This window comes from Lissotriton vulgaris, chromosome 2_1 (assembly GCF_964263255.1).
Source record: "Lissotriton vulgaris chromosome 2_1, aLisVul1.2, whole genome shotgun sequence".
NCBI lineage: Eukaryota > Metazoa > Chordata > Amphibia > Caudata > Salamandridae > Lissotriton > Lissotriton vulgaris.
This window is the reverse complement of record NC_141687.1, coordinates 1868643049-1868656942: the sequence shown is the minus strand read 5'-3', so window position 1 is coordinate 1868656942 and position 13894 is coordinate 1868643049. Positions and strand designations below refer to the sequence as shown.

Sequence of the window (13894 nt, the reverse complement as noted above, 5' to 3'; positions counted from 1 at the left end):
GGATGAATGATAGGGTCAATGGATGGATTCATGAGTGGATGAGTGGATGAGTGGATGAGTAGATGGGTGGGTGGGTGGATGGAAGGAAGGATGGATGGCTAAGTGAAAGGGAGGATGGATGGATGGATATGACTGAATAGGTGAATGGGTGGAAGGATGAGTGACTGGGTGGGTGGATGAGAAAGTGAAAGGATGGGTGAGAAGGTAAATGGCTGGATGGATGAGGGAATGGATGGATGGATGGATGGGTGGAAGAGTGGATGAATGAGTGTATAGATGGATAGGGTGAAAGGGTGGATGGAGAGAGAAAGGGAGGATGGATGTGTGAATGACTGAAAGGGTGAATGTGTGGATGGATGAGTCTCATAACAAACGGGGTAGAAGGGGGACAAAGGGACATACAAATATTTAAAGACCACTCCTGGTTCGAGTCCCCAACTCAATACGTAATACACAAAAAGAACACAGGGGGTCTAAAGCAACACAGTGTGTGGCTCGCTATCCTGAACTCAAATACAAACTTATGAGTTGGTGCCCTAATCACCCTAGATAGCCTGAGAAGCAGAGTGCAAAATCACAATGGGTCTCTGTGCATGAACTCACGTACATACAGTGCCAATTTACTCAATCCCAGTAGCTCGTAAGTGGATAAACCATCAAAATGAACTTCGTGATCAGTCCTATCTGCTGGTTAACCGATATCACGTGGTTGGTCCCTTGATCATCGAGACCATTTAACCACGGGGTTGATTGTGGAGCAGAATCGAGTCCATAGGCACTTATGGACGGTCATACAACGGCTGATCATTGATGGTTGTGAAATTAGTGAACATGCAGTGCAAACGATAAAGTGGTGAATGTAAAATAGAGTGGGGTGTCCTAAAAAAAACTTTATTAGGCAAAGGACAAACCCCCTAATTAAAAAAAACAGAACAGTGCAGGCGACAGTGGAAACAAATATCTTTCGTTAAACCAGGCCAATATGTTTCTGCCTAACGGGGCAAAAAAGTCCCCCGGCTTTCATCAGGGCCTCTACTCTCAATATATTGCTACTGCTTTAAACGTGATATAAATCCTATATAAAACACGATTATCAAAGGTTGGAGCAAATACAACCTGTCAAAAGCTAATCCTCCTGATCAGTGGATGCAAAAGCACATCGAAAAAGATGCAAAAAACAAATAAACATCTACGTAATAAATATACTGTATGTAAATGCAAACATGCACCATTCCCACTCCAAAAACTGTAAAGAATCATGATGGATGGATGAGTGACTGGGTGGAAGGATGAGTAAGTGAAAGGGTGGGTGGATGGGTGAAAGGGTAAATGGATGGATGGATGGGTGGAAGAGTGGATGAATAATGGATGTATGAGTAAAAGGGTGGATGGAGGGATGAATGAGTGAAATGATGGATGGATGGAAGAATACATGATGGATAGGTTTGCAAATGGTTCAATATGTTTGGATCTGGATTAGCTGCATATTATGCTTACCACTTTACATCTCAAAGTGTCTATCCGAGCAGATCTTCCCGACCATTTCTCTCACCAAACATGCCTACTCAGGACCATGAATTGTAAACAAAATATCAGACTGGACAACCCAGTACTGTAACCATATATATAGATTATCTAATGAAATATCACAAAAATACCTGCAATGTTGATCAAAGCTGTGTGCATACTGAAAAAACATGAAGTATGCGATTGTTTCAACCTAATATAAACTTATTTTGACTAGTGCTTAAATGGTTGTCTAGTTACTTACTTGCATAATATTGCGCAATCTCCTCTGATGGGTCTGTAAAACTTATATTTTGTCCAGAAGTTTTGTCCTGAATTTTTGTCCTGAATTTTGACCCTTTGTCCTGAATTTTTACACTCACCATCCTGAATTTGCACCCACGCCAGTTGGTCACCCTAGGTCAAATCTGGTAATCTCGGCCCCCCTGGTTTGCCACAGTGACTAGCAACCATTGCTAATATTAAGGTGTCTTCTGCCAGACAGCACAAGTCTGTCTGTTGGCAAAAATGCCTGGTTTCGGGTTACAGGGGGCTTAGAACCCACTCCTTGCTTATCATTGGTTGGCTTTACTGTCACTCTCATTTGCTTTTATTTGTTAGATTGAGTGAGCTTACCTCCTTCTTCCTGCATTTGTCCCTCACTTGGAGCATGGATAAAGTGCTGTCCTTCCACAGCTTACTTTTCAAGCACTACTTTTCTTCTTTTGCAATAAGCACTCCAAGCTAGTGCATAGGTTTTCTTGCTTACTCCCTTGTGAAGTTGTTTCTGCCTACCCGCCATCATTCTTGTACTTATTGCTTTCTCACATGTGTGCTTCTCCCCCACTGGCTCCACATTGCTCCCTCGCCCAGTACTTCACCTTCCAACCCCTGCCTTCTGGGCTGCTTCCCCCCAACCCAGCCCTCTGTGTTTCTCCCTCCCAACCGCAGCTTTCGTGTTGCTTTTCCCACCAAATCTTTTTATGCTAATTATTTATCTGTTATTTATCTGATCCAAATTGGTAAAAAAAATTCTTCATCCTATTATGGACGCGTTTATTTATGGTACCCAACTACCACACCTGCAAAACGGTGCAAACGCCCATCGTATCGCCTTTATTGTAGCCATTTTGCACATCAACGAGATACTTACTGTACAGCATGGCGACACCCATTAGCAAATGCGAGCCACTGTCGCCATCTAGACGTGTCCTCCACACAGCCTGAAAATAGGACTTTCTAATGGAAACGTGCATATGCGGCCGTTCCACAATAATAATATTTCCGCGTTTTCAGCCTTTTATTTCCTAGGCGCCGCTTCTGGTGCCAATATAGACTGCCACGGGTTCATTTCAGCTAAAAATAAAGAGCGCTGAAGCAGGAGCATGCTGCAACAACCGGGCCAACATGTCTGACCACCTCCAGATCAAAAGAATTCTGTTCCTTGATTATGCAAACAAACCTGCTACAAAGCACTTGACTCATTTGTTTGGAATATATTACACGTTATTTACTAATCGCCTGATCATCAGAATGCATTAGATGCTAGAGCGTGATAAAAATGTTATTACAAAAATGTCTTATGCTGGCAGGTTAAAATAGGCCTTATTAAAATAAAAGCATTGATAAGGCTAGAAGGTCAGGCTTGTAGTTTGAGTCTAATTAAAACATATTTTTAGAACACAGTGGCAGTGGAAAAAAAGATTTGTTTTTGGTATACAGTGCATCTATGGGATAAAAAATGTAGTGATTCAGTGTACATTTGAGATGTAAAATAGTCCCTCTCGTATTGCTGTGCAAACATTATATTGGACTATACATAACACGGCCAATGCCTTGAGGTGAGAGAGATAGTTCTCTGGGAGAATCCAAAACCCATTCTAGTTATCTAAAGATTTCATAACAATACGTCTGGTCGACATCTATGTTGTCAAGCCAGACTGAAAGATCTGTTTGGCAACATTCAACTTTGTCAACTTGTCGTCATCAAGGAATGCGTGTGTCGCTTTAGCCAAAGGCAGCATGGTCTTATTACACTTCAATGTTTCAGTTCTGGCACTTTTCCAAGAACTGCAGTCACCAACTGCTTGAATGAATGAATCACCATTTGAATGTATGTACCACACCCTAAGCAACCAATCTATTTATTTATTTATTTATTTATTTATTTATTTAATTTATATGGCGCGTTATAACCACCGGGGTCTCTAAGCGCTGTTTGTCCAGATTTACGTGGTGAGATGTTATATTCACTAGAAACCACCTGTGCACCTAAACTCTGCTCCATGCTTGTTTAAACAGTACAGTTTTTAGTTTTTTTCTGAAGGATAGTAGGTTACTTTCCTTCCTGAGTTCTGGAGCCAGTTTGTTCCATGAGGCTGGGAGCGTGTTGGAAAACGCACGGCCCCCCACTGTGGTCAATTTGAAGCGGGACTGGGACAAGAGAGTAGCGCCCGACGAACGCTAAGTCCTACCCGGTGTGTAGGGGGATAGTCGGGATTTCAGATATTTTGGTGCTTTGCCATACAGAGCCTTGTGAGCGATACACAATCCTTTAAAAACAATCCTCTGACGAATTGGGAGCCAATGCAGCTCCTGCATCAGGGGAGAGGAATGAGCGGTCCTTGGTTTTTTATAGATCAGCCTCGCTGCATCATTCATAACCCCCTGTAGTTTGTCCAGCAGCCGCTGGGGCAAACCTATGTATAGGGAGTTCCCGTAGTCCAGCCTAGCCAGAATTGTGGCTGAGACCACGTGTCTCAAAGTAGTGAATGAAAGTAAGGCAGAGATCTTTCTTAGTTGTCTAAGAAGGCCTATGCAGGTACCCACTACAGTGGTGACTTGTTTTTCCATGGATAATTTATTGTCCACATATAGGCCTAAACTTTTGACTGCGGATGCTGGTTTCGGTGGTGTACCTAGCTCCATAGGCCAAAATTTCTCACTCCAAGGGTTGCCCGAGATAGAAATGGGCAGCACTTCCGTCTTATCCGGGTTAATTTTCAAGGAGTTCTCTGACATCCAATTGACCGTAGCTTTCAGTATGTCCTGTAGCCTAGTGGATGCTCCCGGGCCATCATCCAGCCGGATGATTATCTGGGTATCATCGGCATAGTTGTACACTAGGCAGTCCATCCTATTCAGGAGAGCAATTAATGGCTGCAGGTAGATATTAAAAAGTAGGGGTGACAGGGCAGAGCCCTGTGGGACCCCGCAGGTGATCGGAGCAGAGGTGGAGAGTAAATCTCCCAGCTGTACTCGTTGTGTCCTACCCTGCAAGAATGATGTAAGCCATGCATGTGCTGTACCCGTGATGCCAAAGGATCTCAACCGCGACAGAAGCTGTTTGTGACACACGGTATCAAACGCCGCGGAGAGATCCAGTAGTATCAGGGCGCTCGGTGTCTTTACATCAGCCCGAGTTCTTAGCTCATCCAGGATAGATAACATGACTAGTTCCGTGCTATGATTAGCACGGAACCCTGCCTGATTGGTCTCCAGCAGGTTGTTACTCTCTAGATGGCCCGAGAGTAGAGCTAACACATGCTGCTCAATCACTTTAGCCAGAAAAGGCAACTGAGAGATGGGCCGAAAATTTTTCAGACATTTCGTGTCCGAACCAGGTTTCTTCAGTAAGGGAATCAGACGGGCCTCTTTAAAAGCTAGAGGGATCTGTCCTGTACGAAGAGAAGTATTCAATAGATGCAGAACCTCTTCCTCGATTCCAGGTATTGCCAACTTGAATACATCAGGGGGGCATGGATCCACCAAGGAACCCGATTTAACTCGGCCTATGATTTTAACTAACTTTGAAATGCATGAACAACTATGTAAGTGGTGTTCCCGTATTTATGGTATTTTTTTTTAACCTTTCCATCTGTATTTACCCATATTCATGTGTGGGTCATTTTATCTGTATTTATCCATATTTATTTTGTGTTTTGCGTATAAATGCAGTTGTAAAACTGTACATTTCCAAATGTATTTAACCGATAGATGCGCACTCTTAATTTGATGTTTGTCGTGTTTTAGCTATGTAATCTGCCAAATATTACATTGCAGTACATCCACTGGTAAATATTAGCAATATACCACAAATGTGTGTTGACACATGCAGTTATTTAAAGAAATGTCATTCTTTTTTTTTTTTTTATTTCCCATGCTGTTTATCCGCTCAGCTATTGGGCTATAATTCATGAAAGACAGCATGAAGAGTCACTTAAAAGAAGTAACATTTTCTTTATTTATCCACTTTTAAAAATAAATGCAGACGGAAAACCCGTTCTCTGTATTTATCTGTAAAACTCAGTAAAAACGGAAAACAGGGAGCCTTTTATGTAAGGCATCCCTCACAACCAACTGCTTTTGAAATGCCAGAGAAGCCTAGTTAATATAGCATCTAATATAGTTTTTATCTACCCTGGCCTAGACTGGAAGATCCAGATCCTTGGAGACAAACCAGAACAAGCACTGGCAAAGCTGATAAGTCTGGCGTTAGCTGACAGCATTTAGGTGCTTTGTCAATTTCTTATGTTTTTAAGTGTGTGGTATTTCTGTTGTGCAAACCTAGTCAGAGGGCAGCGAAGCGCTGCACAGGGTCAACCAGATATAAGCGAAGTAAAGATTTGTGGACTGTTAATGAATTGTGATGTAATTTTCTTTAAAGAAATGTGTCTTCAATTCTTTACCAAAGTGGAGCGTTGGTGGGGTGGTCCTGATGGATGTGGCAATATTTTCCCAGATCCTGGGTACATATATGGAAAATGCTCTGCTGCCTTTTGCCTTTGTTATATGTTATTGTTGGGGGCCAAGAAATAATGCTAACCGTGAAGGAGTTCTACCTTTCTTTTTTTGCCCTGATCACTATGAATAAAATATGGCTAAAAGCAGAAATATTTTTTGGGTCTCAAAAAGCACACATGGACCCGGTAGCACTTTGCACAGGAGGGGACTACCTTGTGTGCTGATGTGCTCCTTGTGAAAGAGTATATAGCCATCACTCACAGTGAAGGGAGCCAATGGCTGAAGTGGGCTGACTCATTGACCTATCCTGTATTCCCTGATGGAGAAGAAAAGTGAGAATGACACCACAACATCCCAATGGATAAGGAGGCCTGGCTGAATGCGCCTAGAAGTCAATATATAATTTTATTAAAATCAAAAAGTGTTGGACTAGGCCTAAAAACAGTGAAGAAATTAGAAATGCCAAGTCCTCACCCGCTGTATAAATACAGAGTGGTCTTGTAATTTCCTAATGATCACAGTGGCATTTTTTTTAAATAAGGCTTCCTGGGAAAGAGCTCTTCCTTCCTATTTTTCACACCGGGCCCTAAGGCATTAACTTACTTGACTAACACAACTCACATAGGTCTGTAGATGGAGATCTTGTTCATTATGTAAGCTGGGATGTTACCACATATGACTCGGTGAACCACTGAAGATGATGTGCGATGGAACAGGCTGGCTATGAAACTCCCACAGCACTGACATCTGTGTATCCTACATGGGGTCTAATCCACTGCCCTTGGAGCCTAATTTTATCTAACCCTCTAACCCTGATGTGTTGGCTATTTGGCGAATACCCGTGTCTAGTGCATTACAATAATCCTGATTTGCTCCCATGATGGCTCGAGTTACAAATAGCCGGGTCCTTTTAGAGCAATATACTGATCCTTACAACCAATTTAACATAGTCGCATGACAAGCTGACCATCACGCTTACCTGAGCCGATGTGGAATAGCTGGTTGTATTATACACCGAGAACAGGATATGATTAATTTTATTAATATAATGCTATGTGTTGAGATGCAAGTATTTGAACCTGCAAATCATGCCCCCCCCCCCTCAATGCGTTTCACTAGTCAAGCAGAATGCTTAAAGTTTTGAGGGAGAGAATAAACCATGGAACACCTCAATCTTACACTTCCAGTGGTGTGGTTTTCACACTTGCCCCTCCGCCTGCCTGCATGGATATATTTCTTTCTTCACATCACTTCTTGCGTCATCCCATCCACGCATTGCATAATCCATAGGTATACTGCCATACCAAACACCCTTACTAAGTGCTTCTTCGACTACAAGTCTATAGAGGCTAAACATATTTTGTTTTGTTATATCCTAATGGTATCAAACCTCCTGGTCCTGTGTGCCGCTCTCCTTCCAATCCAGCCTCGTGGAATTGGACCCTCGACCCCAGCTTCAAGGATGTTGGTTTGTTCCCAGGTGACTGCCACCACTGACATCCCCTGGCCTCACCTCGAATTTTAGCCTCATTATTTTTGCCTCCTGGTCCTGTGCGCTGCTAATCTGCCACTCCTGCCACCCAGCTCGTGGAATCGGCACCTCACCCCCAGCTTCAAGGACCTTGGTTAAGTCCCAGGTGACTGCTTCAACCGACGTCCCCTGACCTCACCTGAAATTTTAGCTTAATTATTTTTATTCTACTCTAAATTGATTCAGTACACTTGAGAAAGGATTTCTTTTAATTGAGTTTATTTGTATTTTGTTTAGCGCACTGGGTGGTACTACTGTTATTTTTCCTGCTGTTACCCGATCCTTGCCCTTCTGCCGCCCTGCTAGACCGTCCCACCTCCAAGCTAGCCCTGCCAACCTTCGAGGACTAAAAATGGAGGTCATGCGCAGTGGGCGCGTCGCCCGAGCACAGAAGGCACGTGAAAGGGAAGCCTGTCCATACTGGAACAGCTCCCAGCAACAGGATCCCTGGACCACCAGCCGATGCACTGCCAAGGAGCACCTGGACACTAAAGCAACAGCTGCTTCACTTCCTCCTTGTGATCAACCAGAGGACCCTTCACCTGCCATCACTGCTGCTTCTCCTGTGAAACAGCCCGTGATAAATCCCACACCACTTCTGCTCAGAAGGCTGTAAACTACCTAGAACCGCTCTAATGCATCCTGATCCACGCCCAATCCCTCTGCAAACATGCCACGGATATGTGGGGCACCATCACCAACCTCTACCCGTCATGGCTTTCATCACTGAAATGTGGTTTAACCCCAACATCTCTACCGACAATCCCAACGACTAGAAAGTGATACACCGTGACAGCACCAACAAACACGGCAGGGGCATCGCCATCCTCTTCAAGGAAACCATCTGCTGCACCACCACCACCAATGATGACCCAATGCCTCTCATGGAACACCTACATTCTGACTACAGACCGACGTGAAGATCACCATAAGAGTCCCCTTCGCTTACTGACTCCAGCGCCCTGACCAGCCTTCTCAACACCATTTCCAATCTCACCGTCTCCCCCTAGCCATCAACCTCCATCACTACGTCATTCTTGACGACCTCTATTTCCATGTAGACCACACAAACTCCTTAACCCTCCCAGAAAACCTGAAAAACATTGCCCTCCCCCAACTGGGCACCAAACCCATGCACAAAGTCAAACACACACAATTCTATTGCTGGAAGTGAATATAGGGTTAAGTACAGCCACATCACATAACTCGCCTGCACTGACCACACCATCATTCACTTCACCTTCTCCGACACCGAGCACACCATCACCAAGCACCACAGCGCCACACAGCGCACCTGGGACAAGATAACCGAGACTCAATGGACACATGCCCTGAGCACCGCACAACCTGAAACTTCAGCGGACCTTGACCAGGCTGTCCAGAACTTCTCTGCTTGGATTGCCAAGTGTGCTGACAGTCACCCCACTGAAACCAGAAAAAGACAACAAAACCTCACAACAAGCCAGCTGATACACCCTAGAGCTCAGGCACCAAGCACAACTGCTACTGACTCGAGAAGCGATGGTGTGTCACCAAGGACCCCTCCAACAGAGCCACCCACAAAGCAGACCTCAGCAACTACCAGCTGTGCATTAAGGAAGCTAAGAGATCAGCCATCACTGCTTGCACTGACTACGCATCCAACCACACACAGGAACTCTTTAAAATAGTAAAGGAATTCTGCCAGCCAACGGCCACAGAAAACACCATCCACGCCTCACAAGATATCTGCGACACCCTCTCAGACCACTTCCACAGCAAGGCTGCCACCATCTACAACAACTTTGACCCCTAACTCACCTCCTTCATCCTAGACCACCTCAACCAACCAGCATACACCAGCCATGTGATCACTATCTGGTCTCTGCTAACCACACAGAGCACCACAGCCATCATGTCGTCCATCTACTCCCTGGCGCTCACAGACCCCTGCCCCCACAATCTCTTCAACCTTGGAACCAGTCCAATCAGCACAGAACTCACCAGCATCCTCAATACCTCCATCTCCACAGCAACTGTCCCAGGCAGGTGCAAACATGTAGAGGTCAGACCCCTCCTAAAGAAACATTCTGCTGACCCCATGACCTCAAAAACTACTGACCGATCTCACTGTTCCCCTACTCAGCCAAATAACTCGAAATAAGTCAACCAACAGCTCACCGATTACCTGGAACAAAACCACTTACTTGACACCTCACAATCTGGATTCGGGGCCAACCACAGCACTGAGACCGCGCTAATTACAACCAAATGTCGCATCAGAAGTCTCCTCAATCACGGAGAAACTGCGGCCCTGATCCTCCTCGACTTTTCAGCGGCGTTCAACAGTCTCCCACCACTCCCTCATTGACTGGCTCTACAGCATCATCATACAGCAACGCACCTTTAAGTGGATCACTTCTTTTCGCACAGGACGCACACAGAGAATCCTACTGCCCCCCTTCACCTCTGCACACAAGGTCATCATATGCGGTATACCCCAGGGATCATCCCACAGCCCCACCTTGTTCACCATCTACATGGCCCCCCCTCACAAACATCGTCCGATTTCACAGACCCAACATAACCTCCTTCACAGACAACACTTCAATTATCCTCTCGCTCACCGACTATCTCGCCAAAACCAACTTTTGCAGCGCCATGACCAATGTAGCCAATTTGTTGAGAGACAACTTCTTCCAAGTCAAGTCCGACAAAACAGAAGTACTAGTCTTCAGGAAAAGCTCCGCCGTATAGGACCATAGCTGCTGACCAGCAGGACTTGGACCAACACCCACATTATTAGACAATGCACGCAACCTCAGCATCATCCTCAACAGCCAACTGACCATGAACCGACATGTCAACGCAGTTGCCTCCTCCTGCTTCCATACCCCTTGGCATGCCCTGTAGAATCTTCAGATGGATATTAATCAACACCAGAAAGACAGTCACGCAGGCCCTCCCCAATTGCCGCTCATGTACAGCATCGCCCTCTATGCGGGAATTTCCACTTAGCACCTCAGAAAATTCCACACCGTACAGAACACCGCAGCCAGACTCCTCCTGGACCTCCCCAAACTGAACCACATCACACCTCACCTCAGAAACTTCCACTAGCTCCCAATCCAGAAGAAATGCCAGTACAAATTTCTAACCCATGCATACAAAGCTCTACACGGTCAAGGACCATCCTACATCAACCATCAACTGAACTTCCACCTGCCCGCAAGACACCTGTGCTGCGCCTCATTCACCCTCGCACACACTCCCCACATCTGCCGCAGCTGGGGCTGTTCATTCTTTTACATTGCCGCCAAGTCCTGGAGAGTCCACCTCCGGACGGCATTCTCCATGGTGGACTTCAGAAAGCTACTCGGGACCTGGATTATCGAAGGAGTCATGGCACCCTCAGCACCCCGATACCCTAGGAGTGATAGCGCTGCGCTTTTACAAATGATTGATTGATATCTGATAACTGACCCTGTTTTTCTTAAAGAAATATGTATATGCAATTTATCCATAGTCCTAATAATACTAATGCATGATTCACTAACCACTTTTGCACTGAGTTTCTGTGTACTTTCTCGTTGATGAGGGTTTGTTATGCCGCTGAGCCTAGTAAAGTTTCACTAAGCGACTAAGTCCCGTAAAGGGTTTAGCTAGTACTCTGTCAACGACGCGTTCCTCTCGACAGTTACCCAGCAAAGTGTTGTCATACCATCCTTACCAGGCAACAACAAATGCGTGTACAAGAAGTGTATCTTTCCTCTAGGAAGGGGGAAGGCACATCAACTATACAAACCTCGAAGCTATGTCCATCCGTCCGCCGCCCAGTAATGTGGGCTGTCCAAAAGGATGGAAGAAAAATTGTACATACCTCCGCAGATCTGAGAAATGCGTAATATAGAATTCTCACTAATAGTCTAATGCATCATTCTTTTTACTTTTTTTTGCATTTGGTAGTGTTATAATCATGATTATTCTAATCCATATTCTCTGTAGCAGGCCAGGGTAGAATCAGACTCAAATAATGCAATGTTTCAAAGTATCAAAATGTTATGCAGCTACTGGCTAAACAGATTAAAACATCCTTAATTGTCTTAGTTAGAGCTGTAGCTAATGGGGGAGGTTTGGACTTACTGCCAGGTGTTTTTGAGAATTTGTCAAATAATGTACTTATTAGAGGCATTTCAGCCAGCCCTTGTTCTTCCTGTCACACAGATTGATTGCAAGACCGCTTACTATGAGCATTGCCCAAGACTAGTCTGCATAACCTGTTGGTCCTGTACTGGTGCACTTCATGCTATCAATCTCTATGGAGGCTTTTCTCATCGGTGTTTGCAGCCGGCCAATCCTTTAAGCCACAGAACTGACTGCACCTTATTCTACGTAAATTCAACCAGAGAAGAAAAGAACTGAACCAATATGACCCTTTGGAACCCCCATCACCTTCAGCGCTTTGAAAGAAACCTAAAGAAAGCAATTAATGAAGGTGTGGCTGAGCGCACTTGATGCAAACGGTTCTGCATGTATCGTAAAGACCACCAACCATGTAGCCCATTATATTCACGCTCCAAGATGGCCGCATTGCTTAGGATCTTTCATATTATTCACTTCCTTTGAGAGGATACTGGGAGGGGATCTCCTTTAGGATTTAATTTTTCACTTTTGCCATTTGCTTATCTACAGAATTCTGCCTCCACCTTTTATCCCTCTAGGGATTAGGGCAATGGCTCTGGAAGAGAGGACCAGCATTAGATTAAAGCTTTTGCAATGTAGCTCAAAGGTCAGGTGCTCCCATGCCAGGGGTCTTCAGGCATGGCCACCGCAGTGGGAGGCAGTATGAAGTCAGAGCTGAGGAGTTTGGATTGTGTGAATCTCCAAGGATGTCTTCATAATCTACAAATAAAGGATTTACCGTGGTGTACAGTTTATTAGAACCCTAGGTAGAACACTGGGAGCCCAACATCATATTAGCAGGTTTTATGCTCGACCAGGACATGTTCTTTGGCTAACAGATTCATGTCTCCATTGCATAAGGTATTGTTACCTCCTAAACCTATACCAGCGCATGACTATCGCCCCTGTGTTTTCTTAGTGTCATTTTTTGTGCCGCATTGGTCCTCCCGTTTTAGCATCGAAACCAAGCTGGCTTACTTGATATATTGCCTTCCTCGCCTGTTACGTTTTGTTTCTACTCCTTTCCCTTGTCCATCTTTCGGACTTTTCTTCCCCTTCTTTCCTCTCTCCTGCCAGGCTCTTAGGTGTTTCCTTATATGGTCATTTGAGTGTTCCCTCACATTACCTTTATGGAACTCTTGACGGGCCAATGTTCCAAGTGACCGTTGGAGGCCGTTTGCGGATGAAGTAAAATCCTGTCATGATTATCTGCACGTAAAGATTAAAACCTTAAATCAGTTTGATGACGGCACTGTAGCTGCAAAGAGTGCTGGAGACATTGAGGGGCGTTCTTTTCCAGATGAGGCAGAGCAGATGTTGTGCATGATGGTGGAAGCCGGGGTGAAGCCGGCCTGGAAAGGGGAGCGAAGGAGCAGCCGGGGCGGCCACTAGTATACCGGCTGTTTCTACTGAGCAGAGGAACACAGTGTGACACTTGGGGGTAAGGGAGTTTGTGGGCAGCTGCTAACCACCCTACTGCCTTAATCTATGAGGTAATATTGGCCGCCAATTTCCACTTTTAGACCCCATTGGATCTTGGGCCCGAGACCTATATTCCCTGATGTGCTGGCAATAACTTTAAATTACATCTGTAAACGCAAAAGGGCAGTCTGTTCCTTTTTAAGTATTTACACCACTCTGCAAGCAGTAAGTAAAGGGGGTATCTATCTTAAGTTTTACACGCAGGTAAGAAAGGTATTGAAGGGTTGAGATGCACTCTAGAGTGGGGTTAAAATAACCAGTTGGCCATCGTGGTTGCATAATGTGCTTTACTATATAGTCGTTCACACCGGTCACAAATACTTTGTAGGCTTTGCATAGCTAATGACTTGTACTGCTCATGCCTGCCTCTTTGTGGGTGCCGCAGCAGTGAAAGCCTTGCATGCTATGTTGGGTATTTCTGGCTACCGAGTGGTGCAATTCACTGGCCTGACTTGCCCTTGCACCCACATC

The 13894-nt window shown here is 45.0% G+C and overlaps 1 protein-coding gene across 1 annotated transcript in view; it reads left to right on the top strand.

Moving 5' to 3' along the window:
* Positions 1-13894, top strand: part of CERS3 (ceramide synthase 3) — a 351845-nt gene that overhangs the window by 203559 nt on the left and 134392 nt on the right. The gene's annotated exons all lie outside the window — the stretch shown is intronic.